Source organism: Somniosus microcephalus, chromosome 11 (assembly GCF_052327205.1).
Source record: "Somniosus microcephalus isolate GS21.2 chromosome 11, FLI_Smic_1.0, whole genome shotgun sequence".
Lineage (NCBI taxonomy): Eukaryota > Metazoa > Chordata > Chondrichthyes > Squaliformes > Somniosidae > Somniosus > Somniosus microcephalus.
The window spans coordinates 17366664-17393499 of record NC_140997.1 but is presented as its reverse complement, the minus strand read 5'-3'; positions in this window follow the sequence as shown (position 1 = coordinate 17393499).

The following is a 26836-nucleotide window of genomic DNA, read 5'->3' as shown; positions in this document are numbered from 1 at the left end:
AATGGGGACAGGATAGGACAGAGTCAACATGGATTTACAAAGGGTAAATCGTGCTTGACTAATCTATTGGAATTTTTTGAGGGAGTAACTGGTAGAATAGATGGGGGAGAGCCAGTAGATGTGGTGTACCTGGACTTCCAAAAGGCCTTCGATAAGGTCCCACATAAAAGATTAGCATGGAAAATTGAGGCTCATGGGATAAAGGGGAAAGTTTTGGCGTGGATAGGGAACTGGCTGTCAGATAGAAAACAGAGAGTTGGAATAAACGGCTCATTTTCTGAATGGCAGGCAGTAACAAGTGGGGTACCACAGGGATCTGTCCTGGGCCCCCAGCTGTTCACAATTTACATTAATGACCTGGATCAGGGAGTCGGATGCAGCATTTCCAAATTTGCAGACGACACTAAACTAGGAGGTGGGGTGGGCTCAGAGGAAGAGACCAGGAAGCTCCAGAGCGATTTGGACAGACTGGGCGATTGGGCGGATAAATGGCAGATGCACTATAATGTGGACAAGTGCGAAGTTATCCACCTTGGGTGCAGGAACGGGAGGGCAAATTATTATTTAAATGGCAATAGATTGGGAGAGGGGGAAGTACAGAGAGACCTGGGTGTTCTTGTACACCAGTCACTGAAGGCGAGCATGCAGGTGCAACAGGCGGTCAAGAAGGCAAACGGTATGCTGGCCTTCATAGCAAAAGGGTTAGAATACAGGAACAGGGATACCTTGCTGCAGCTGTACAGGGCACTGGTGAGACCACACCTCGAGTACTGTGTACAGTTTTGGTCGCCTCATCTGAGGAAGGATGTTCTTGCCATGGAGGGGGTGCAGCGGCGATTCACCAGGCTGATACCAGGAATGGCGGGAATGACCTATGAGGAGAGACTATGTAGTTTAGGGATGTACACACTGGAGTTTAGAAGATTGAGAGGGGACCTCATAGAAGTGTATAAAATTCTGACAGGTCTAGACAGACTGGATGCAGAAGGAATGTTTCCCTTGGCGGGTGAAAACAGAACTAGAGGACATAATTTAAGGATAAGGGCTAAACCATTTAGGGCAGAGATGAGGGGGAATTTCTTCACTCAGAGAGTGGTGAACCTGTGGAACTCATTGCCACAGAGGGCAGTGTACGCCAGCTCATTAAATATATTTAAGAGGGAATTAGATATATTTCTACGGGCAAAAGGGGTTAAGGGTTACGGAGAGAAGGCGGGGACGGGATACTGAATTAAAGGATCAGCCATGATCTCATTAAATGGCGGAGCAGGCACGAAGGGCCGAATGGCCTACTCCTGCTCCTATCTTCTATGTATCTATGTATCTATGAACCCAGAAACGGCTTCTATCAGAAAAGGATCTTACGCTGGACAAGGCTTTCAGCATGGCAGTATCACACGAAGCAGCCGCAAGGGGCGCTGCAGAGATACAACGGAGACCGCAAGAATATGGCACCAATGAAATGTCATATGGAGCAGGGAAGTGTTATCGCTGTGGCAGAACAACACACGACCAGAAGGATTGTTGGTTCAAGGACCAAGTGTGCAGACAGTGTGGAAAAGCAGGACACATAGCAAGAGTCTGCAGGTCAGGGAAGAAAACCAACAGCAAGAAATCTCCACAGGAGAAGTACAAAAAGGTACATAAGGTGATGGACAGTAGTTCAGACGAACAGAAAAGCGATACAGACTCCGGAAACAAGGAGCTGGGTTGTCTGAAACTACATAAGGTAACCAAAATGGAGGATCACCAGACTATCTGGGTCACACTCAAGATAGACGGAGTCCAAGTGAAAATGGAATTGGACACAGGATCAGCCCTAACAGTCATCAACCAAAGGGACTACAAGCGGCTATTTTCACATATACCCTTGAATGCTACAGAGATTGTCTTGAAGACGTACACGTGGCAAAAAGTCTACCCCAAAGGAAAAATAAGGGTCAAAGTGATATACAAAGGCCAGGAAATACCTAAAATGGACCTATATGTATTGCCAGATGGAGGACCACCACTACTAGGACGTGAAAATGGATCCGGAAGATACAATTAGATTGGCATTCCATACAGGCACTGAAGGTTGAGGCCAAAAAGGATGACGACGTCACACCTGGACGACTGTCAAAAATGCTAACTGACGCAAAAGAAGTGTTCCAGGAGGGACTCGGAACACTAAAAGGCATAACAGCAACGATTAAAATAGAGGAAAATGCAAGCCCAAAGTTTTTTAAGGCCAGACCGGTGCCTTATGCGATCCGACCAGCCGTCGAAGCAGAGCTGGAAGGGTTGGAACGTTCAGGAGTACTGTCCAAAGTAGACTGGAGCGAGTGGGCTACACCCATCGTTCCTGTAATGAAGAGGTCGTTGAGTAATACGCCTGGGGAATCAAAGAAGGTCCGCATCTGTGGGGATTTTAAGGTGACAGTGAACCCAGTCCTTCACACGGTACAATATCCGCTTCCACGGATTGAGGATATTTTCGCCTCGCTATCTGGAGGTAAATGCTTCACCAAAATTGATCTAGCCCAGGCGTACTTGCAAATGGAGGTAGAAGAAGCCTCGAAACAATACCTCACGATCAACACTCATAAAGGTCTCTACCAATACAACCGGCTGGTGTTCGGGGTAGCATCGGCTCCGGCTACTTGGCAAAGGGCGATGGATCAAGTCCTGCAAGGGATTCCAGGGACCCAGTGTTATTTGGACGACATCCTGGTCACGGGCGAAAATGACAGTGATCACCTCGCCAACCTGGAGAAGGTGCTTACTAGATGAAAGGAATATGGGCTCCGAGCTAATCGCCACAAGTGCGAGTTTTTTCAGAAGCAGATCTCGTATTGTGGCCACGTTATTGATGAAGAGGGGTTACATAAGTCCCCTGAAAAGATTGAGGCAGTAGTCAAGGCTCCAACACCGGAAAATGTGTCACAACTGAGGTCGTTCCTCGGGCTGGTGAACTACTACCATAAGTTCTTATCAAATTTGTCTACAGTATTACACCCACTGAACACCCTACTGCAAACGGGGGTACCATGGAAGTGGAATGGCGAACATAAACGAGCTTTCCAGAAGTGCAAAGAATTGATCACATCAAAAGAGGTGTTGGCCCATTTCAACCCAGCACTAACAATTCATTTGGCATGTGATGCATCACCCTATGGTATTGGAGCGGTGCTGTCGCACAAATTCCCAGACAGGTTGGAGAGGCCAGTAGACTTTGCGTCTCGGTCACTAACCTCAGCCGAGCGCAACTACGCCCAGATTGACAGGGAGGCCCTCAGCCTAGTATGGGGAGTAAAAAAATTCAACCACTATCTGCATGGGCAGAAGTTCACCTTGCTGACTGACCACCAACCACTTGTCTCCATCTTTAATCCAAAGAAGGGCGTTCCGGTGATGACTGCACAACGGTTACAAAGATGGTCCCTTTTTCTAGGGGCGAACCAATATGAAATAGAATATAAAGGCACGAAACAGCATGGAAACGCCTGCCACTGCCTACTGTGGAGGAAGCACCAGCAGTGGACCCTACCGAGATATTTTATTCGTCAATAATTGAACAATTGCCAGTAACTAACGCGGATATAGAGAAGGAGACCCGCAATGATCCGACACTGTCTCGGGTATATGATTTAACGGTCAGGGGATGGCCAACACATGGCGACTCACTGTTGCCAGCATTCTCATCCAGAAGAGAACAGCTGTCAGTATGCCAGGGGACAGTGATGTGTGGATCCCGAGTGGTAATTCCACCCAAGTTAAGGGAGAGAGTGCTAAATGAGCTTCACGAAGGTCATCTGGGAGTGGCGAAAATGAAAAGCCTTGCTAGGGCTTATGTGTGGTGGCCGGGGAGGACCTAACCAAGAGCTGCTCAGGATGCCAGAAGGTCCAAAATGCACCACCACATGCCCCTCTACACCCATGGGAGTGGCCCTCCTCTCCATGGCAACGGGTGCATATTGATTTTGCTGGTCCATTCATGGACTCAATGTTCTTAATAGCAGTGGATGCTCACTCGAAATGGCCTGAGGTGATAAAAATGTCCTCAACCACTACAGAGAAAACGATTGCAGTCCTACGGACCATATTTGCCAGGAACAGCTTGCCCGAGCAGATTTGCTCCGATAATGGACCACAGTTTATGTCCGAAGAGTTTCGGAAATTTATGAGAAGGAATGGGGTAAGGCATTACACATCCGCCCCATATCACCCAGCCACAAATGGATTGGCTGAGAGGTTCGTACAAACCTTTAAAAAGGCGAGAAAGGCCATGTGCGATGATGAAATTCCACTACAGCATAAGGTGGACAATTTCCTGTTAGCCTACAGAAATACGACACATGCAGTTACCAACCAGACCCCGGCCATGATGTTCTTTAACTGAAGGTTGAAATCTCGTCTGGATTTGCTCAGACCAAATGTGCGAAGAAATGTTGAGGATAAACAATTCCAGCACATCAATGAGAAGCCGACAAGGAGCTTCAATGTAGGACAACCGGTCTTGGCCCGTGACTACCGAACAGAGAAATGGCAACCCGGAACGATATGCACACGGCAGGGGCCATTAATGTACACAGTGGATGTTGGGGAGAACATTGTGAGACGCCACGTCGATCAGATCTTAGCGTCACAGGAACGAGTCAACCCCATGTCTCGCGTACCTGGGGATGAACCCGACATACCGGTAACATCTACCTCAGAAACAGTAGCAGTGGAAACTGATGAACTAACCGATGAAAGGGGGCCAGAATCGCCTCCGCACCAAGAACAAGAACCTCAGGAAAGGCGTTATCCAGAAAGGATCAGGAAGCCGCCCCAAAGACTGAATCTATAAATGGACTATTTCTGTTTAATGTGCATGTTAAAGTGTTAATTGTTATTTGAATATTATGGGTACTGCTAATCTAAAAGGAGAGGAATTGTAGTGTATATACCTTTAAGAGAGAACTACTTTTACAGCTCCTGTATACTGTAGTACCGGCAGTGACCACCCCTGTATATAAGCCTTGAGCATGCCTCTTTACTGCCAGTCTTGAGACTACCCTACTCCAGTAAACACCTGTTGATTGTTAAGTTACAGCCTCCGTGTCTTTATTGGAAAACATCATACTCTAAGAATCACGGATCCAACAGACTGGAGCCAATTCTTTTTACACAGGCAACATAGGGAATTTGAAAGAAAAAAAAAGTTTCTTTCAACGAGAATTTTGAGAAGGTAGGGCCCAACCCTAACCTCCAAACAGGCCACAGCTCTGGCCACCAGGTAGTCCTCAACTACCATCTCGGAGCAGGTCCAACTTCAACCTCCATGCAGGCCCTATATCTGATCTCCAAACAGACCCTATATCTGATCTCCAGACAGACCCTATATCTGGTCTCCAGACAGGCCCTATATCTGATCTCCAGACAGGCCCTATATCTGATCTCCAGACAGGCCCTATATCTGATCTCCAGACAGACCCTATATCTGATCTCCAGACAGGCCCTATATCTGATCTTGAGACAGACCCTATATCTGATCTCCATACAGGCCCTATATCTGATCTCCAGGCAGGCCCTATATCTGATCTCCAGACAGACCCTATATCTGATCTCCAGACAGGCCCTATATCTGATCTCCAGACAGGCCCGATATCCGATCTCCAGACAGGCCCGATATCTGATCTCCAGACAGGCCCGATATCTGATCTCCAGACAGGCCCTATATCTGATCTCCAGACAGGCCCTATATCTGATCTCCAGACAGGCCCTATATCTGATCTCCAGACAGGCCTTATATCTGATCTCCAGACAGACCCTATATCTGATCTCCAGGCAGGCCCTATATCTGATCTCCAGACAGGCCCTATATCTGATCTCCAGACAGGCCCTATATCTGATCTCCAGACAGGCCCTGACTTCTCTACAGGCGTCTAGACCTCAACTCTCACCACCAGGCAGCCTTGATTTTGTCCACTCGGCAGATGTTGACTTATTTCTCCAAGAGTATTGGTAAACCATTTGCAGCAACTGAAGTCTTCTGACTTCTCAGAAATTAACTATAAAATAAGCGTGTAGCTGCTTGTCACGAGTGTACACCAATTGGGTTGTATTCCCTGGAATTTAGAAGATTAAGGGGTGATTTGATTGACGTTTTCAAGATATTAAGGGGAACTGATAGGGTAGATAGAGAGAAACTATTTCTGCTGGTTGGGGAGTGTAGGACTAGGGGATATAGTCTAAAAATTAGAGCCAGACCTTTCAGGATTGAAGTTTGGAAACACTTCTACAAAGGGTGGTAGAAGTTTGGAACTCTCTTCCACAGACGGCAGTTGATGCTAGTTCAATTGTTAATTTTAAATCTAAGATTGATAGCTTTCTGTTAACCACAGGTATCAAAGGATATGGGCCAAAGGCAGATATATGGAGTTAGATTGCAGATCAGCCATGATCTCATTGAATGGCGGAACAGGCTCGAGGGGTTAAATGGCCTCCTCCTGTTCCTATTGGCTGCTGTTCCAGACCCCAGCTCCTCTGTGTATCTGTTTGCCACCTCTCTTTCCTGGTTTGCTTCCCTTCATCATCTCCTGCATCCGCCCCCTTTTCCTGGTCTCCACGGATCGTTCACCCCTCCCTCCTCCTTGGTTCAGTGCACCATGCCTTTGGCCAGCTCCTACCCAATCTGTCGCTCCTGCTTACTCTTGGCAGTTTAACCTTTACCTGAACTCACTACTCGACCATTTCCTTTGATTTCTCTCCCCCTCCTTTACTTACCCAACCTCCCCCTCAATATCAGCTGCCCCAGCTACATTCACAGCAGCCTCCTTGTCATAAGGCCTTTCCACCTCCAAGGCCACGATCATTGCCAGGGCCTCCTTTGATCATTTTTTCCCCCACCTATTTCACCATGCGTATTCCCCTTCAGTGCCAGCTCTGGCTCCGTGGGTAGCACCCTCGCCTCTGTGTCAGAAGGTTGTGGGTTCAAGTCCCACTCCAGAGACTTGAGCACGAAAGTCTAGGCTGACACTCCCAGTGCAGTGCTGAGGTGCCATCTTTCGGATGAGACGTTAAACCTGCTCTCCCAGGTGGATGTAAAAGATCCCACGACACTATTTTGAAGATGAACAGGGGAGTTCTCCCTGGTGTCCTGGCCAATATTTATCCCTCAATCAATATCACTAAAACAGATTATCTGGTCATTATCACATTGCTGTTTGTGGGAGCTTGCTGTGCACAAATTGGCTGCCACATTTCCTACAGTACAACATAGAAACATAGAAACATAGAAGATAGGAGCAGGAGTAGGCCATTCGGCCCTTCGAGCCTGCTCCGCCATTCAACGAGATCATGGCTGATCATCCAAACCCTAGCACCCGGTCCCTACACCGGCAGCCATCCCACCCAAGCCCTATCCCCGTAACCCCGTAACCCCACGTATTTAATCCCCCCTAACACTAAGGGTCAATTTTTATCATGACCAATCAACCTAACCCGCACATCTTTGGACAGTGACTACACTTCAAAAAGTATTGGCTGTGAAGCGCTTTGGGATGTCTGGTGGTCGTGAAAGGCACTATATAAATGCAAGTTTTTCTTCCACCCTCCTTTTTCTGTCCTGGGCAAAATACATCCAAGGCCCTGCTCCACATTATCTAGGAAACCTTGGGACACACTCTCCGTTCCTCTGACGCCTGATCAGTGCGTGTTCCCCTTCTCCCTCCCTCTTTAATTTTTTTCTTAAATACCCGCAATTAATGATATCATTCATCCTCTAGAGCAGGACACTGAAGAAACTGGGAAAAAATTAAAACGCTGACTATATTTTGATAATGAAAATTTTGGTGAACAGACGACAAGAGTGTTTATTCAATTAACTGGTTTGGGTGTCATTTAAATTTAATTTCGAACATGCTCTTTGAAACTAGCTCAGCTAATGGATGCAACGCTCATCACAGTGTGTTCATTGTTGTTGCATTCTAAATTGGTTTGGCGCACCACTTATGCAACATAATACATTCTTGTTCTTTTGAGAACAAGTGCTCTTCAATTCCCATGTAGAGCAGCAAGCTTGCGTCATACATTATTTTACCAAAATTGGATCCATTTATGGTATTTTTCTGTTACCTAGTCAACAAGGACAAGTACAAGGATAATTAATCTGCAATAACAAAATGCGTAATGCAGATTCTATAACATTTTTGTCTCCTTTCCGCTGTCCCTGTCACTTTGAGGTGTTATTATCTCACAGTGGAAATGTATTCCTTTACAATTGTCACATTTTTCAAATGTCATAAGGAAAGGGTTTTGGGCTCTGATTTTCCTCCACCCCCCGCCACCCTGTTCCTGGGTGTCCCGCTGCTACAGCACGTACAAAATGTGCCTGTCCTGACCCGGACCACATGTGAATTTGGTGGGCGAGCTCGTTTCAGTGGCTCGATCACATGCTCAGCACAGGGCTGCCCTCGGTCCTTGCAGAGAGAAGCAAGGTGGCAACACAAGGTGCAGGGCTGGCCGCAGGTCAGAAAACAGGTCAGCCAAAGGCCACAAGGCCCAAAGATCTGGAGAGAAATATAGTAATTACCTTTTCAGGCCTCCTTTACTTTGCTGCCTGCCACCACAGATCCTCCAATCTGAGGGGGTTTCAGACACAAGGCCCAGTCCCTCTCTCTCTCCTACTTTGAGACCCTCCTTAAAGCCTACCTCTTTGACCAACCCTTTGGTCACCCCTCCTACTGCCTCCTTCTGTAGTTCGCCGTCCAGTTTTGTCTGATTTTTGCTTCTGCAAAGGCGCTATATAAATACAAGTTGTTGTTCTCTTATATCGTGTTACTATCACTTCAGTCATTTAACTATCTCCATTGGAGCACCTAACATTCTTCTCCCGTGTGTGTGTGTGTGTTTCCCTTCCCCCAGCTCTGTTCATTTTTAAATGTTGTTCATCTGTAAAACCTCCAGTTCCAGAGAAGAGATCACACCTGAAAGGTTAACGTGAAAGTTCTTTACACTGATACCGAGTGGCCTGTAAGTGTTCCCAGCATTGTCTGTTTATGATTCATGAAACAACACGCTCAATCTAATTCAATTTGATGTACTGCTGCATTGCAGGGTGTACCTTAGCATATCTAATTTTCTTTAACCTGCTTATCATCAGATCAATGTCAAAATTAAATGGTGCAGTTATCAATTATCTTGAAGTAATCATATTTAGCCCGCCCGTTGTCTTAGGCAAGCCCATCTCTTTTTCCATTGCTCAGCCAAGCTCAGAATTTCTTTTTTCAGTGTCAGTGCTAGAAGCCTTAGTTTTCCTCTAAATCACCCTTCACATCATTCTTCACACTCACACTCTCCCCTCCCAGTGCCCGTTTTTAGTTACTCGATACAGTGTATTAATGACTTCCATTGAAGTCAATGGAAAATAAAAATCGGGAGAGATGTGTTATAAATCTCATCATCATGAAGAAACGACTCCTGAAATAACACTGGACGGCCAGCTGGTGGCGCCATCCAAGGAGTATAAATACTCGGGCATGGGCACAGCTTGCCCAGGGACATTTTGTAAGACAGGAACTAGTGAAGGACAACTAGACCTCCATGTTCTGAAACAAGTTGATTAAAGCCTTGCTTTATACTCGAACCAAGTGCATAGTGAGTTTTATTACGTCAAGATGTATACCACGTGGCTGATCCGATATCGCTCGTTTTCAACTAGCGGCCCAAAGTCAGAATTCTCCCCACAAGTGTTAGAAAGAGAATAAAAGCAACAAAACAAAACCGATGTTCTACACTGCTACCCATACAATTGATCTCCTCAAACAGCACCGAATTCTTCCAGTTTCATTCCAGTTCTCTTCCACTTGTCTCGCTCACTCTTACTCCTCCCACTTTTGCAGTTTTGCATCCCAGTTATTTCTCTCCGCTGTCATTTTCTTGCCCATTTTCTCCAGGGTTCTTCCCAACCTTCCGACACTGGAGGTGTTCATGCTGCAGTTTATTGGCCCAATGCAGCCCCCGAGCCCCAGGCAACTGATTTGTACTGATTTCTTATTTGGCTGATCACTTGAGGGGGGTGGTCAGAGAGGAATTTCCCCAGTGGGCCCTGGGCTTTTTCCTCTGTTTTTTTGTCTCTCTGAGAGGGAAGTGGGTGGTAGGGGTGGTGGGAGGGGGCAGGGCGGGGAAGAAGTGTTTAGTCACGATGCTCCGGCCAGCATGGTGTGTGGGGTAGACTTGGTGCATCAGCTAGACTTTTTGTGCTCGGCAATTTTGTATGTTCGCACGGTGGAATTTTGTGAGTCTTCAGGTTTGGAAAGGGCTGTTCTCAGTGGTTTAGTTTGCATGTACCATCCTCCAACCCAGTACACTGCATTCGCCGCTCTCGGTGCTGTCTCCTCTACACTGGGGAGACCAAACACAGATTAGGTGACTGCTTTGCTGAACACCTCTGTTCTGTCCATCAGTACAATCCCGAGCTCCTTATTGCTTGCCACTTCAATTCCCCAACCCACTCCCACTCTACTACTACAACAACACCTTGTATTTATATAGCACCTTATGGTGTCAGCCATGGTCCAGTTGGTAGCACTCTCGCCTCTGAGTCGAGAAGGTTCAAGCCCCACTCCAGAGACTTGAGCACAAAATCTAGGCTAACCCTACAATACCGTACTGAGGGAGCGCTGCACTGTTGGAGGTGCCGTCTTTTGGATGAGATGCTAAACCGAGGCCCCGTCTGCCTTCTTGGGTGGACGTAAAAGATCCCACAGCTCTATTTCGATGAAGAGCAGGGGAGTTTCCCCCAGAGTCCTAGACAATATTTATCACTCTAACCAACATCACTAAAACAGATTATCTGTTCTTGCTGTTTGTGGGACCTTGCTGCACGCAAATTGGCTGCCACGTTTTCTACTTTCCCTTGGTTTCATTCAGCTGTAATAACTTCCAGTCACACCTGAAATGTCAACTCCTCTGTTCTCTCCACAGACGCTGGCTGACCTGCTTTAACTTCAAATTTCCGGCAGTACTGCGCTTCGTGGTATTGCCTCATTGGCGGATAAGAGACTTTCAGATGAGACGCTAAACCGAGGGCTCCATCTACCCTCTCAGGTGAATATAAAAGATTTCCTGGCAACACTTGAAGGCAAGCAAGGGAGATCCCCCTCCGTGTGTCCTAGCAAACATTTATCTCTCAACATCGTTAAGAAACAGATTTTCTGGTCATTTATCTCATTGCTGTTTGTGGGATCTTGCTGTGCGACAATTGGCTGCCGCATTTCCCTCCAGCACAACAGCGACTACACTTCAAAGGTACTTCATTATCTGTAAAGCGCTTTGGGACATCCTGAGGTTTTGAAAGGCACTATATAAATGCAAGTTTGTTATTCTTCTATAAATTGCAAGACCAAATAGGCAGAATGCTGGCTGTTATTCTTTATATGGTGGAGTCTCTACAGCAGCTCTATTTTCCACCATCCTGATTTTCCACCAGGAATTTCACAGGAAAAAGCATAGGAACAAGCTGTCACCTGATTGCATAGCCCACTAATATTCTGTTTTGTTATTTATACTTAGGAACATAGGAACTGCTAGACAAAGAAAGAACGAGGTCCATCTAGTTTGCCTTCTACCATCCTGGTAGTCACATGATACAACGCTAATGGAGTTGTTGACCAATCGTAGCAATCAATCTCCATCAATGAGTCTACAACAGACCCAGACACGAAGTGAGGAAAACCCCCAGTGGTGGAGACCTTTGGGAACCATAGGTCCAAAGTCACCCTTTTCCTCCCAAGAATTGCTACACTCAGCACATGTCATGTCTCAAATTACTCATACTTAGGCGGAGAGATTCCAGTGTACGAATATTTCACACATTTGTCTGCAATTTTACACTGCTAATTTTGCGGAGGTGTTAACTCATGTATTTTAAAGGAGTTAAAGGTTCTGCTAATTTAGCCTAAAAAGCAATTTCAGGGCCTGTGCTTCTTTGTATGGTACTTATCTTCGTTCCTGTACCCCTGGCATTGGTGTAGGAATACCTGGCATACCTCGGGAGCCTACTGTCAACAAGGGCAGACGTGGACGACGAAGTCCAACACTGCCTTCAGTGTGCCAGTGCAGCTGTCGGTCGCCTGAGGAAGAGAGTGTTTGAAGACCAGGACCTCAAACCCGGCACTAAGCTCATGGTCTACAGAGTAGCAGTGATACCCGCCCTGCTGTATGCCTCAGAGACATGGACCATGTACAGCAGGCACCTCAAAGCACCGGAGAGGTACCACCAGCACTGCCTCCGCAAGATCCTGCAAATCCATTGGCAGGATAGGTGCACCAAAGTCAGTGTTCTTGCTCAGGCCAACATCCCCAGCATCGAAGCTTTGACCACGCTCAATCAGCTCCAATGGACGGGTCACATTGTCTGCATGCCCGATACGAGACTCCGAAAACAAGCGCTCTACTCGGAGCTCCGGCACGGCAAGAGAGCCCCAGGTGGGCAGAGGAAACACTTCAAGGACACCCTCAAAGCCTTCTTGAAAATGTGTATCATCCCCACCGACACCTGGGAATCCCTGGCCCAAGACCGCACAAAGTGGAGGAGAAGCATCCGGGAAGGCGCCGAACACCTCGAGTCTCTTCGCCAGGAGCAAGCGGAAGCCAAGCGCAGGCAGCAGAAGGAGCGCACGTCAACCCAAGCACCCCACCCACCCACCCCTTCAACCACCGTCTGCCCCACCTGTGACAGAGACTGTAGGTCCCGCATTGGACTCATCAGTCACCTGCGAACTCATTTTTAATGTGGAAGCAAGCCATCCTCGGTTCCGAGGGACTGCCTGAGAAGGAGAAGCCTAAGAAGCCTACGTGTCAGAACAAAGTTCGGGGGCTATCAAATAACGGCCAATTTCCGTCATCCACCAGGGTGGGGGGGAGGGGAGTGGCATTCCTCTCCATTACCCACAACGGAGGCTCCACTGCAACTAGTGATTGTCCCTCTGAAGCCCCCACTGTTCACCGCCGCTGCCATCTTAACCTGCTGCCTCCAATGTACCCGTGTAGACGGCTACAAGAAAGCACAAAGGAAGAAAATAAGGATAAGGGCTGCCAGGTTGTTTGAGAGTGCGGTAAGGAAGCTGGCGCAAAGACAATTGCCAATCAAAAGCATTGCCAGGCCCACAGCTGAAATACACTTGGCTCTGCAAGTTCACTTCTGCACTGCCATTCTGTGTTCTGCGGTTTACTTTGCACTGTCACTCCACCCCCTCTCGCATGATGACCTTTTCATCATCTGTCAGTACTGCTCCAATTCCTTGCACTAGGTACGATTAGTTGAATTGCCTTTTCTCAGTTTAGAACGTGCCTTGTCATTGGCATGGTCCGCCTTTCCACCTCTCTCTCCACATTTAAGATGCCCCTTAAAACCTACTTCTTTGACAAGCTTTTGCCGTAATATCTCTGACATGAATCAGTCAGTCATTCATGAAAGAAAGACTTATGAAATAATGCTGAGCGGCCTACGGGTGGCGCTGTCCAGGGAGAGCATAAATACTTGGGCATGGGCCCAGCTTGCACAGGACATTCTTAACAGGAACTAGTGAAGGACACAACTAGACCTCCATGTTGTAAAACAGTTGACTAAAGCTTTGTTTAACGCTTAGACCAAGTGCCTAGTAGTTTTCTTACGTCAATCTCCTTATGTGGCGTGGTGTCAAATTTTGTTTGATAATCACTCCTGTGAAGCGCCTTGGGACGTTTTACTACGTTAAAGGCGCTATATAAATGTAGGCTGTTGTTGCTGTTGTACCATGTAACTTTTTGTGATGTGTTTTTATAGATAAGCGAACTTAACACAGATTGAAATGAGAACCTGGGACTTGCCCAGGCTATGTCCAGTAAACTCTTTCGTCTCCGGCACCGACGGGACCGGGATGGTGCCGGTTGATTAAAAATTCCGGATAACAGAGAGGTAGTCAATTTTTAACACAAAAAAAAATAAAAACCAGTGACTAACTCGGCCATTGCGGGAAAATCGGACTCGGAAAAACGAAAAATGGATGGATTCGGCAAGATTACCAGCTATCTATTTTGCCGGTTATTAAAGAATTCCAGTTGATTAGGTGCCGTTTAAACGAGAGTTTACTGTAATAACAACAGAAAATACTGGAAAACTCAGTAGGCCAGACAACATCCGTGGAGAGAGAAATAGAGTCAACATTTCAGATCGAAACCCTTCGTCCTGACATTTCCAATATATTTTCTGTTGTTATTTCAGATTTCCAGCATCTGCAGTATTTTGCTATCGTACGAGAGTTTACTGTAGATCATACTGGGCTGGGTGCTGCATTTATGAATCAAAGTATCAAAGGATCGCTGGTTAAGTAATTTAAGAGATAGCTAGCCAACTGGACTAGAACTTTATAAAATTAGTGATGTGTTAACACATGTGACTGAATGCCTTTACTATTGGCTGTATAAAGATCAGAGAGAGGACAGGCTAACAGAGCAGCTCAGGGGAATGCTGATCATCTTGAGGCTGAAATCACTCTGAATCTACACTACTGGTTATGAAATATATTTTTAAAGCAACCTAAACTTTGTTCTCCCTTTGCAGATCTGCTAAACTGAATCTACATTTACAAAATGTTACTTAATGGTGAAAGTTTCCTCATCCTTACAAGGGTTCTTTGACTCTGGGTTTTACAGGAACAAAATGGTAGATGACACAAAGGTTTAGGTTCAACCCAAAACTGTTAGTTTATTAAAACCAATAAAACACAGACTAAACCCTGTTGAGATTTGGCTGAAACTTACAATCACCCATACGGCCGGTCGTTACCATTGTGGATTGTAGGCCTGGATCGGAGATGACCTGTCCCCGTCTTCCTTTATCTGACTGCAGCTGCCTACACAGCGCAAACCCCTTGTAGAGTCAACTGATACTTACAATCACCCGTCCGGCTGGTCGTGGCCGACGTCGATTGCAGGCTGGGAGCTGGAGATGACCGTCTTCCCTTCCTTCTTACACCTGGCAGTTCCTGTAGTCAGAGCTAGCTTCTGAGAGAGAGAGCTTCCGAGAGAGCTGTGGTGTGATTCATTCTTATAGCTCTTCCGTCGCACCTTTTTGAGTCAGGGCCTTCCCCCAACTCTTGTTTTCCAATACACACCTAGTAATCCAAACCACAGGATATGTACAGGGCTGAGGGATGGAAGATAATTCCTTATCTTGTCTCCCCCACCCCCCACCCTGCGATACATAATTAATGTGATTTAGTCTTACTGCTGATGTGTTTTGCCCAAGGTTAAAGTGTTTTCCATTGAGGCCAAGAAGTCCATTGTTCCAGCAGAACTGGTATCGTTGTCTTATCCATTGAAGATCCATCGAAACCCATTAAAACACGAAGTCTCATGGTCCAAAGTTAAATCACCTATTCACCATTAAATCACCTATCGAGACGCTCATTGTCCAAAGTAAATGTCTTTTCCAAAGTTAAATTAAAACTCACCGGGTGCTCCGGTTTCCTCCCACAGTCCAAAGATGTGCGGGTTAGGTTGATTGGCTATGATAAATTGACCCTTAGTGTTAGGGGGATTAAATACATGGGGTTACGGGGATAGGGTGGGATATATGTTGGTGTAGGGGTTACGGGGATCGGGTGGGATATGTGTCGGTGCAGGCTTGATGGGCCGAAATGGCCTCTATCTGCACTGTGGGGTTTCTGTGATTCTGTGATTCTGAGGTGTGTCTGTGCTTCTAGGTTTAACTGTATCATGCCCTTACCAATGGGCCAAACAGGCTTCCAGCATTTTGCTATTGTACAGGGTTTTTTTGAAATCTACAATGGGTTCTACATTATTCACTTTATTCCATCTACAACATCATCAGTTTCATATTGGTCCTCTGTAGAAAACCATTCGAAAATATTGCGGCTCGGATTGAAATACCGCGCTTCACATACCATGAACCAGAGCGCCATCACTACTGAAACCCAACTTTAACCCCAACCTTGGGGCAGCAGTTCTGCACCAGTGTGGCATTCAGACACCCCACTGCAGCCTTCCTCATGGCCTTTCTGAGTGTCACTGCCAACCTAATGCCAATTACAACTGCCTTATGGCCCTGTTTCTGTAAGCTCCTACCTCACAGTTATCAAATAGAAGAACCGTTCATCCCGCCAGATTAGTCTTATCTATATTCAGGTCCAAGTTTGAGATCAAAGGAGAACGTTTTAATGAGGCGGATGAAGATCTCTGAGAGTTCAAAGTGTACATAGGATGGAGTGAACTCATGGATTTAACAGTCTTCACTCATGAAAGAGCTTCCTTTACTTGCCAATTTTATCGACAATTTTTCTTCCACCTCCCCTCCCCTCCTGACTGGGACACAGTTCCACTGGTCCTGGTCACCCTCAGGTACGACTTTCAAGTAAGCATTGTTCATGTCTGAGTATATTGTTCAAAGAGCCTGCGCAGACACAATGGGCCAAATGGCCTCCTTCTGTGCTGTATGAGAGTTGGCAGGATACGTGTGTGTGTCTCCATCCCTCTCCCGGACATCTGTCTGAGGCTGAACCACACTGTTTGCAACCTTGGTGTCATACTTGACCCTGAAATGAGCTTCCAACCACATATCCGCAGCATAACAAAGACCGCCTATTTCCACCTCCATAACATTGCCCGTCTCCGTCCTTGCCTCAGCTCATCCACTGCTGAAACCCTCATCCATGCCTTTATTACCTCTAGACTTGACTATTCCAATGGACTCCTGACTGACCTCCCACATTCTACCCTACGTAAACTTGAGGTCATCCAAAACTTGGCTGCCCATGTCCTAACTCGCACCAAGTCCCGTTCACCCATCGCCCCTGTGCTCGCTGACCTCCATTGGCTCCCGGTTAAGCAGCAACTCGATTTCAAAATTCTCATCCTTGTCTTCAAATCCCTCCATGGCCTCGCCCCCTCCCTATCTCTGTAACCTCCTCCAGCCCCACAACACCCCACCCCCCACCCCGAGATATCTGCGCTCCTCTAATTCTGCCCCCTGAGCATCCCTGATTATAATCACTCCACCATTGGTGGCCGTGCCTTCTGTTGCCTAGGGCCCTACTAATTAAGGCATTCATCATTTTTTGTTTCAAATCAATGGATTAATATGTATTTTAAAGCGGTATTTACTGCATTTGGTTGAAGCAGATTCTTTACTTCCCTTGGAGCCATTTACTAATAGCTAATCCGTCTTTGCCAACATTCAATAAAAGTTTGCCGCTAAAGCTGCTGCTATTTTCCTCCCAAATGTTCCAAGGACAAACCACTTGGCCAGCAAAAGAGTTACCGACAGGAGAAGTATAGGTCAATAGTGAAGGAGTGTGCTCACCTAAAACCTTACTTCCTAGCCAACAACAAGTTGCATTTGTATAGCTCCTTTCCTGTAAAGAGTGTCCCAAAGTGCTTCAAAGGTAGGCGTGCGCAAAATGGACGTCAAGAGGGGAGTGACTGGGAGTGTTGATGTAAAGTGTGGTCGAAGAGAATGTGGGTCAATGACAATGGAGCTAAAAGAAAGACTTGCATTTATACAGCGCCTTTCACAACCGCCAGACGTCCCAAAGCACTTTACAGCCAATGAAGTACTTTTTTGAAGTGTAGTCACTGTAGTAATGAAGGAAACGCAGCAGCTAATTTGCACAAAGCAAGCTCTCACAAACAGCAATGTGATAATGACCAGATAACCTGTTTTTTGTGATGTTGATTGAGAGATAAACGTTGGCCAGGGCACCGGGGATAACTCCCCTGCTCTTTGAAATAATGCCATGGGGTCTTTTACGTCCACTTGAGAGAGCTGACAGGACCTTGATTTAACATCTCATTGGAAAGATGGCTCCTCCGACAGTGCAGCACTCCCTCAACACTACACTGAAGTGTCAGCCTAGATTTTTGTGCTCAAGTCTCTGGGGTGGGACTTGAACCACACAACCTTCTAACTTCAAGAGGCAAGAGTGCTACCGACTGAGCCACAGCTGACACAGAGGCAGCAAGTGAGCAGAACTCAGTGCATGACAGGGTGCGTGCAGCAGAATTTCAGACAAGTTGCAGTTTATGGAGCGTGGAAGAAGGGAGGCTTGAAGGGAGAGAATGGGAGTAGATGAGTCTGGAGGTGATGAAGGCATGTATAAGGGTTTCAGTAATGCAGGGATTGATTTAGGGGCAGAGGGGAAACAGGAAATCTCTACCTAGACACATGCTAATGGTGCTCTTCTAATGAGATACTAAGAGATAAGAACATAAAAAGGCATTGACTGAGAAAAGGCCATTTGACCCATCCAGTCTGTTCCTTCCACAGACCTTGTACAATCCCATCCTCTCACATGCTCGACCCAAACAATTTCATCACCCGAGGGAAAAGGTTCTTCAAAGTTTCTCCCTGATTCTCCAAAGGTAAATCAAGTAAATTACTGATCCAGCTTGACATTATTCTTCACCAATGTGCCAGCCTTCTATACTAGTACGATACCAGCCTAGTCTATGCCACCTGTTCTAATAATCCAACCATTTTAGCCCCAGTCTCATTCAGGTGAACCTGTGCTGCACCCCCTCCCCAAGGAACTGTGAGGAACTGGACTGAGATTGGTGAAGCTCATTGCACTCCGCACCTTTACAGGCCAGCAGAGAGAGAAGATTTAATCATTTGAGCCTGGGCCTTGAGGTAAAATAATAACCTACTCAACCAAAATTAAATTTTCAGAAAATCCATCTTATTATACTCTCCCATTTAGAAAGGAGACTCCCACCCTTGTCCCTCTTTCCATTGGCATTTCCCATTCTTTTTTGCTCAACGTCAATGCTTGTGAACAGATGAAAATAATATTTCTTTTCCGAACAAATTTGCTGCTTGTTTCCTTCAAACACAATTTCTACATAAAGCCGCTTCGTGCTATTTGTCTAATTTCTCAATTTCATCCTAGGGCGGCAATCTTGTATCAATTAAAGCACAAATATCCCTTGGCTTGCATAATAATAATGATAAATACTATTAATAATTCAACAGGTCAGCCGCTTTTTAATCTTCCTTCTTTTAGAAAGTGTTTGAGGGTTTACTTTCAAAATGTTCATGGGAATCAGACCTCAGTGAAATGGCCTGGCACCACATTGCAGGATCATTCATGTGGAGCAGCTGCTCTCTATATCCTTCAAGCTGTGCAATTTTATAGACCGATGTTCCTCCGTTATAAATGAAACTGCAACATCATGTTTCTGAGCCGTATAAATGCTGCTGCCCTCAAAATAATCCAACGTGTTAAATTGCCGCTCCAAGCAAGACACATTAATAAGCTTTTATCTCGAACACTGCATGAATTAATATAACCAATCTTGATGCCTTTACAATCCTACAAGTCCCTGTAGTTATTGATCTTGCACCTTTGTTCAATATGGATGTGCTGCCAAATTAATTAATATCTCAACTGAGTCTGCCCGATTCCCCTCCTAAATGTAAAAGCCAAGTGGAATGCTCGCTTATTCATACATCTATATTAAAAATTCAAATACACGAGTGTTGTTATGGGTCAAAATTAACTTAGGTACTTGTGTCACTGGGGCATGCAGAGTTCTGTTGTTACTTTTTAAAGAGCCTCTCTCAGAGGCACAGTTTTGCATTGGTCATACAAGTGGGCTATTGAAAGCGTAGGAAATAAACCGTGCTTTGGAGAGCCTTGTGTTCAATGCAGTCTCACTAAAATCATTATGATAACACAAAGTGGCAGCCACAGTGTGTATTCTTTAAAGCTTTACATGGATATATAATCGAATCAATATGTTTCCACCTGTGGGGGAGACCATAACTAGAGGCCATAAATATAAGATAGTCACTAATAAATCCAATAGGGAATTCAGGAGAAACTTCTTTACCCAGAGAGTGGTGAGAATGTGAAACTCTCTACCACAGGGGTAGTTGAGGGGAATAGCACAGATGTAATTAAGGGGAAGCTCATGAGGGAGGAAAGAATAGAAAGTTTTGCTGATAGGGTGAGATGAATTAAGGTGGGAGGAGGCTTGTGTGGACAATAAACACCGGCACGACCAGTTGGGCCAAATGGCCTGATTCTGGGCTGTAAATTCCATGTAATTCTATGTAAACCGCAAGAGGCTCTCGCAAGAAATGAACAAATCACACTGCTTCTGAAAATCTGCAGGACCATGGATGTAAGACCCTACCTTCTGGCCTGTGTAATATGTGAGAGCAAAAGGAAAGACTACGAGACATACAGAAGGAAAACAGAGGCAGATGTACAATAAGAAAACAGAAAGAGACCTGCAAGGCGGGGGGGGGTGGTGGAGGAAAGGACAGAAACTGAGTGAGAGGTGTACCGACCAAGTAAAAGTGACGAGAGGAGCGGGCCTGGGATAAAACAGCGAGAGCAGTGACGAGAGGAGCGGGCCTGGGATAAAACAGCGAGAGCAATGACGGCGAGAGGAGCGGGCCTGGGATGAAACAGCGAGAGCAGCGGGCCTGGGATAAAACAGCGAGAGCAGTGACGGCGAGAGGAGCGGGCCTGGGATGAAACAGCGAGAGCAGCGGTGAGAGGAGCGGGCCTGGGATAAAACAGCGAGAGCAGTGACGGCGGTGGCTCCATAAAGAGAGAGGCAGCACGAGGAATCTTCAAAACAGAAAAAAAAATCATGGAGTGATATCACAGGGCAGCAGGTAGGTGATTGGTTGGTGAGTATTACAGTTTTATTAGCCTCTAAGCTGGGGAAGTGGGTTAAATTCAGAGCTCGGAAACTGTAACTTGCTATTACTTTACTTTACTGAATTAGTAACTTAAACTAGATAAACCAATTAATTAATAAAACTAAAATAATTGATTAAAAAAAAAAAAAATTAATTAACTAATCAAATAAATAAAGAAGGTTAATTAGACATGGCAGAGCATCAGAGAGGGGGAGAGTTACCTGGACACTTTGTTCCAGGAGGCTGTCACACCCCTTAGATTAAGTACTGTAGTACTTTAGAGTCCGTCAATGGTCAGGGACAGGAGGATGTGACCGTGAGACAGGAAGGTATGGGGACCCAGGATGTGGTGATGGAGGAGCCCCGGCCCTTGACTTTGACCAACAGGTATGAGATACTTGCTACCTGTGGGGATGAGAACAAGGACTGCAGGATGGATGAGCAAACTCCCAACCTATCAGACCAGCAGTGGGAAACTATGCTCCCTGACGCGTTGCATTCCATCAGGTCTCTTCTTTCTACATCCACCAACTCTACTCCTCACGAACGATTCTTCGGGTTCCAGCGCCGCTCCACCCATGGGGCGTCTCTACCATCATGGTTGGCAGCTCCTGGTTCCGTGCTGCCCCGAAGATTCGTCCGATCCTCTAAGAGTGATCCTCTCATCGACGAAGTGGAACTGACGGATGTCAATCCCACGTACGCGCATGTGCGGTACCCCGATGGCCGGGAATCCGCAGTGTCACTTCGGGATCTGGCTCCCTGCCCAACCGGTCCCACGAACCCAATCGATAGTGGGATCCGTATTAATGACGCCGATACCCTGCGCTCCTCTGAGGATGACGCCCTACCCAGGATGTCAAGGGATCTGCCAGCTATTCCGCTGGATCAACCCGGGGAACAGAGCACTCCTCGCTCCCCGCGGGATGGCCACCCGAAGCCAGGACGCCAGTCAGACACTGTCTACTGAGCAGGGTGAAGCCAGCTCTGCGCCGGTGGTGGCCCGCACCCGGAGCCACGAACTCCCCAGTCCCCCTCAGGTCGATCAAGGCGACACGGACTCTGCCAGCCCGTCGGTACGAACTAAGCGACCCAGGGACCCAAACACAGTCTGAGGAGACGTGCCTTCCAGCCGCCAACGGAGATCCAAACGACTGCATCTATTCTTAGTCTGATTAATTCAGTAGAAGGAAGCCGCCGGACTGCCAATCTTTCAGGCGGGAAGAATGACATGAATCTTGCCATTCATGTGGAAATGACTTATGAAGTAATACTGAGTGGCCTGCTGGTGGCGCTGTCCAGGGAGAGTATAAATACTCGGGCACGGGCCCAGCTTGCTCAGGACATTCTTTAATAGGAACTAGTGAAGGACACAACTAGATCTCCATGTTGTAAAACAGTTGATTAAAGCCTTGTTTAATACTCAGACCAAGTACCTAGTAGTTTTCTTACGTCAGTAACCTTGTATGTGCAATCACAATGCCTAACTTCTGCTTTACGCCAAAGATCCCAGTGACAATTGGACACACCAGATTCGTGTATGTACATTCAAGGGAGGAGATAAAACTAAATGTGCCAGATAGTCTAAAGGACAAGTTGGTTAATTATGAAGATCCGGTAGGGGCCCCAATATCCCACCTGCAAGAGGATCTGCAAGAAATGAAAGAGGATTTAAGTAAGATGGTGAAACAATACATAGTGTTGCAAAGGAATCTTGGGGAATTAGAAAGGGACATAGAGGTAGAGCTACAGGAAGCCCCGTGGTATGAGAAGCTGTGGGATTGGGGAATGAATGTCAACATACACCCATGGATCCGCATCATTTCTTATATATATTAGTGATAGTACAGTTAGTCATGGCTATAGGATGGGGAATAGCAGCATGCACTGCTTGTAAAAAGAAACGGACCAAACAAAGAGCTAAAGCGAGTCGGAAAGAGTTGGAAAACACAAGTTTGCTCTAAACATGATGGGTATGCAGGGCCTCCCAAACCAGCGCCTGATCGCCGCATGGGGCCGGAGGCACAGCAATGCTTATACATGTGTTTTAACTTGGGCAAGGGCCAAGTACCAAAAGGGGGGGTGTCATGGGGAAAGAGCTAAACTGACATCGCTGGCAGTTTCACTGAATGGTGTAATAAAGACAATAATCTAATAGGCCTTTTGCAGTAGTAAGCTTTTTCTAAGTTGATAACATAGTCGGATGTGGAAACCATAAGAGACCTAAGAGGATGTAAGTTCTGTTCTGGCAGGAAAGTAAAACAATAAAAGAGGCCTAGAGAGGCAGGAAAGGAGGACAATGAGTCAGAAGTACAATGTTGATGAGACCCATTTGGCATAAACAGAGGTCATAGGTGCAACAACAGCTTGACATATACTTTTCCATAATAAAGGCGGTACTTTAATGTAATGCGGCATAGGCAACCAATCAGTGAAGATGCATATGGGCCGGGATCCAATCGGGTGGCAGGAATGAATTGTGCCTGAGATGGCCATGTGTATTGTAATGTATAAAAATGTAGTGTTTGCTGTGGCAATTTGGAAAGGTCTGGCTAAGACAGGGCAGACTGTTTCCCCACCGGTGCAATAAAGACAACTTGACTATTGATCTAAAACCTTGTGTCGAGTGTTGGTTTAAAATACTCCACAACACTTGCGAACCAAGTAATTAAGGCGGTAGATAGGGCTTTAAACTAATGAAGGGAGGATTCAGGAAAGGGTAAATTCAAAAGCAGTAAGATAAATGTCAAGGCTGTAGAGCAGCGTAGTGATCTGGGTAAAGATAAGCAGAGTGTGACAGGAAGGGACAGAAAGATTAATAAAGGTAATAGGGCATTAGTGACTAAAGTGACATCAGGGAAAAATAGAAAAAAGTTAAAGCTAAAGGCACTATATCTGAATGCATGAAGCATTCGCAACAGAATAGATGAATTAATAGCGCAGATAGAAATAAATGGGTTTGAGCAGGCTCGAGGGGCTGAATGGCCTACTCCTGCTCTTATTTCTTATGTTCTTATTTACAGAAGGGAGATGGAGAGAAGGAGAGACAAAGGGGGAAGAGAGTGAGAAAAAGATTCAGAGATAAACATAGAGATATAGAGGCATGATCAGCCACGATCTCACTGAATGGCGGAGCAGGCTCGAAGGGCCGAATGGCCTACTCCTGCTCCTATCGTCTATGAACCTATGAACAATGACGGCGTGAGAGAGGTATAGTGAACGAGACACGAGGGAGAGCAAAAACAATGGAAGATAAACAGAGACAGGCAGAAGACGGAGAAAGAATTATCGAGTGGGTGACAAGTAGTGACAGAGGAGAGACACATTTTGTCAAAGAAAATTTTCATCAGGAGCATCACCAAAGAACAATGGATCAATCAATAATACAAATTGAACTAATTGAATGGCGGAGCAGGCTCGAGGGGCTGAATGGCCTACGCCTGTTCCTATGTTCCTGATCCTGCAAAGTCCACTGTTTATATGTTTTTATTCAAAAATGATTAGTGTTTGCATAAGTGCATTAAAAAGAGGTCAACTACCCTCTACCAATCAGTGTGCTTGATTAGCCTGATTAAACAATATTTGGCAAAGAGTTTTCAGCTCTTCAATTTAAATAAGCCTCAATTATTTTTAGCTAAATGCAATTAAAACTTGTCTGAAAATAGAATTCAAGTTGCAAATAGCTTCCGTTGTAAATTGGACTCCTTTTCTTGATTCGGGTTTGATTGACAATCGGTCTTCTCAGTTGAGTTTTCGTTATTACACGAATTCTTTTTTTTTAGGTCTCTTGGATTCTAAAAGGTTCACAATGGAGAAGTTTGGTTTACATTTGGAGGTTTAGGGGTTTGAATCGGTAACTTGCAGAGCCCCCATACCGTCGGGTGCAGAGGTTGGAGGCCTAGTCCGCCCTGCACCATCTCCGGAATCGGGCCCCACACAGGCCAGGAGTCTCCCAGAATTAAAGAATCATCTCCAGGACACTGCTACCAGCAACACCCGGGAGAAAAATCAACGTGGGCAATAAAATAACGTGTGTTTTTCATTTAATTTTCATTGAACACTTTCGTTTACCAGTTATAAAAATATTGGACATGTCGGAGGGGGTGAGGGAAGAAATGCTGTTTGACATACCATACCTGTGTTGACAAGGGGCAGACTGTCGGGCAGGTGAACCTGGAATCAATATTGTAGCAAAATACTGCGGATGCTGGAAATCCGAAATAACAACAGAAAACGCTGGAAAAACTCAGCAGGCCAGGGCAGCATCCGTGGAGAGAAAAACAGAGCTAACGTTTCAGGTCAAAACCCTTCGTCAGAACTGAAAAAACACAGGAAGAGACATTAAGAGGTGTTCGTCTGGTTTTGAATACCTCTTAATGTCTCTTCACTTCTCTTTTGTTCGCTCATCCCCATTTCCCAGCCCCCAAACTGGCCTTTTAATCTGTTTCATTTCCTGTGTTTTTTCAGTCCTGACGAAGGGTTTTGACCTGAAACGTTGACTCTATTTCTCCCTCCACGGATGTTGCCTGGCCTGAGTTTTTCCAGCATCTTCTGTTGTTATTGCCAGTTATTATACTCCAGCTGTACTATTAGGAGGAACCCCTGATCAACATAAATGCCGACACCTTAAACAAACGGAGGGTTGCCAGCTCCGGTTGGACATACTCCTGAAGGTTTCATCACATAGAAAAAGACAGACTTGCATTTGCATAGCGCCTTTCACAACCTCAGCACGTCCCCCAAGCGCTTTACAGCCAACGAGGTACTTTTGAAGTGTAGTCATCGTTGTAATGTGGCAAACGCAGCAGCCAATTTATGACAATGGCCAGATAATCTGTTTTAGCGATGTTGATTGAGGGATAAACATTGGCCCCAGGACACCGGGGAGAGACCCCTTTGCTCTTCTTCGAAATAGTGGCCGGGGGATCTTTTACGTCCGCCTGAGAGAGCAGACTTTGTGCTTCAGCAGATGGGATGAACTTGTGAATTACTTCGTACACATGGGGCTGGATTTTCATTGAGGAGGCGGGTAGGAGGCGGGACTACAACTTTCGGGGTTGTAGTCCCGCCTCCATTGAGTTGTGGCCAACCCATGCAATTTTGACTTGATTGACTTTGTGGAGCCCGCCCAGCGGGCTCAGCAGGCCAATTAAGGGCCAACCGGCAACAGGTGATGTCACAGATTGAAATTTCATCTGTCAAGACCTTTTGACAGATGAAATATCAGCGTTTCACAGCTGTTTGAAGCTGTCAAACACTGACAATCTGTATTCTAAGTTAATTCCTTCCTCTCAGGATGATTTAAAGATCTCTCCGGAACAGAAAGCTGAATGCTGCAACTTTTGACAGCTTGCAGCCATTCTGCTTTCTGTGCCGGTGAGATGAGGGACTCCCAAGACCTGAAGGAAGGAAGGCTATAAAGGTAAGAAAAGGTAAGTAAAACTTCTTTAAACACTTTACACACACCAAACACACTTACCTTTGCACTCATGCACCCATCACTCACCTGAACACCGGACATCTCGAACCCTCCAAGCCCTTCAGCCCGACGGTCCACCTCGCTAACTTGGCGTGGTTTGGAGCTGTTGGGAATCCCACACTTCAAGAATGAAAATAAGGATTAGGCTAAAAACTGCCTGTTAACTACCTGTTAACAGGCAGTTAATTGGCACTAATCCCCTTCCCGCCTCGGGGAGGCGGGTCCCAGTGCGGGTCAGGTACCCGCCTCCTTTGAAACTGGCATGGAGGCGGGTTGGGGGCGGGATGGGTTCGTGCCCCCCAATTTTGGGATTTTAAACCCCCACACGCCTCCAATCCTGCCTCCACGGCCCAATGAAAATCCTGCCCATGGAGAAAACGTGGGAATGTGGGGACTGTGAGAAGGGATTCAATTATCCGACTGAGATGCAAATTCATCGGCGCAGTCACACTGGGGAGAGACTGTTCACCCGCTCCATATGTGGGAAGGGATTCAGTCGGTCTTCCATCCTGCTGAAACACCAGCGAGTTCACACTGACGAGAGACCGTGCAGTTGCTTTCACTGTGGGAAGAGATTCAATCATCCCACCTCATTGAACACCAGCATGTTCACACTGGAGAGAATCCGTTCACCTGCTCCATGTGTACGAAGCCCCCATTGGCCGCATGGCATGTCC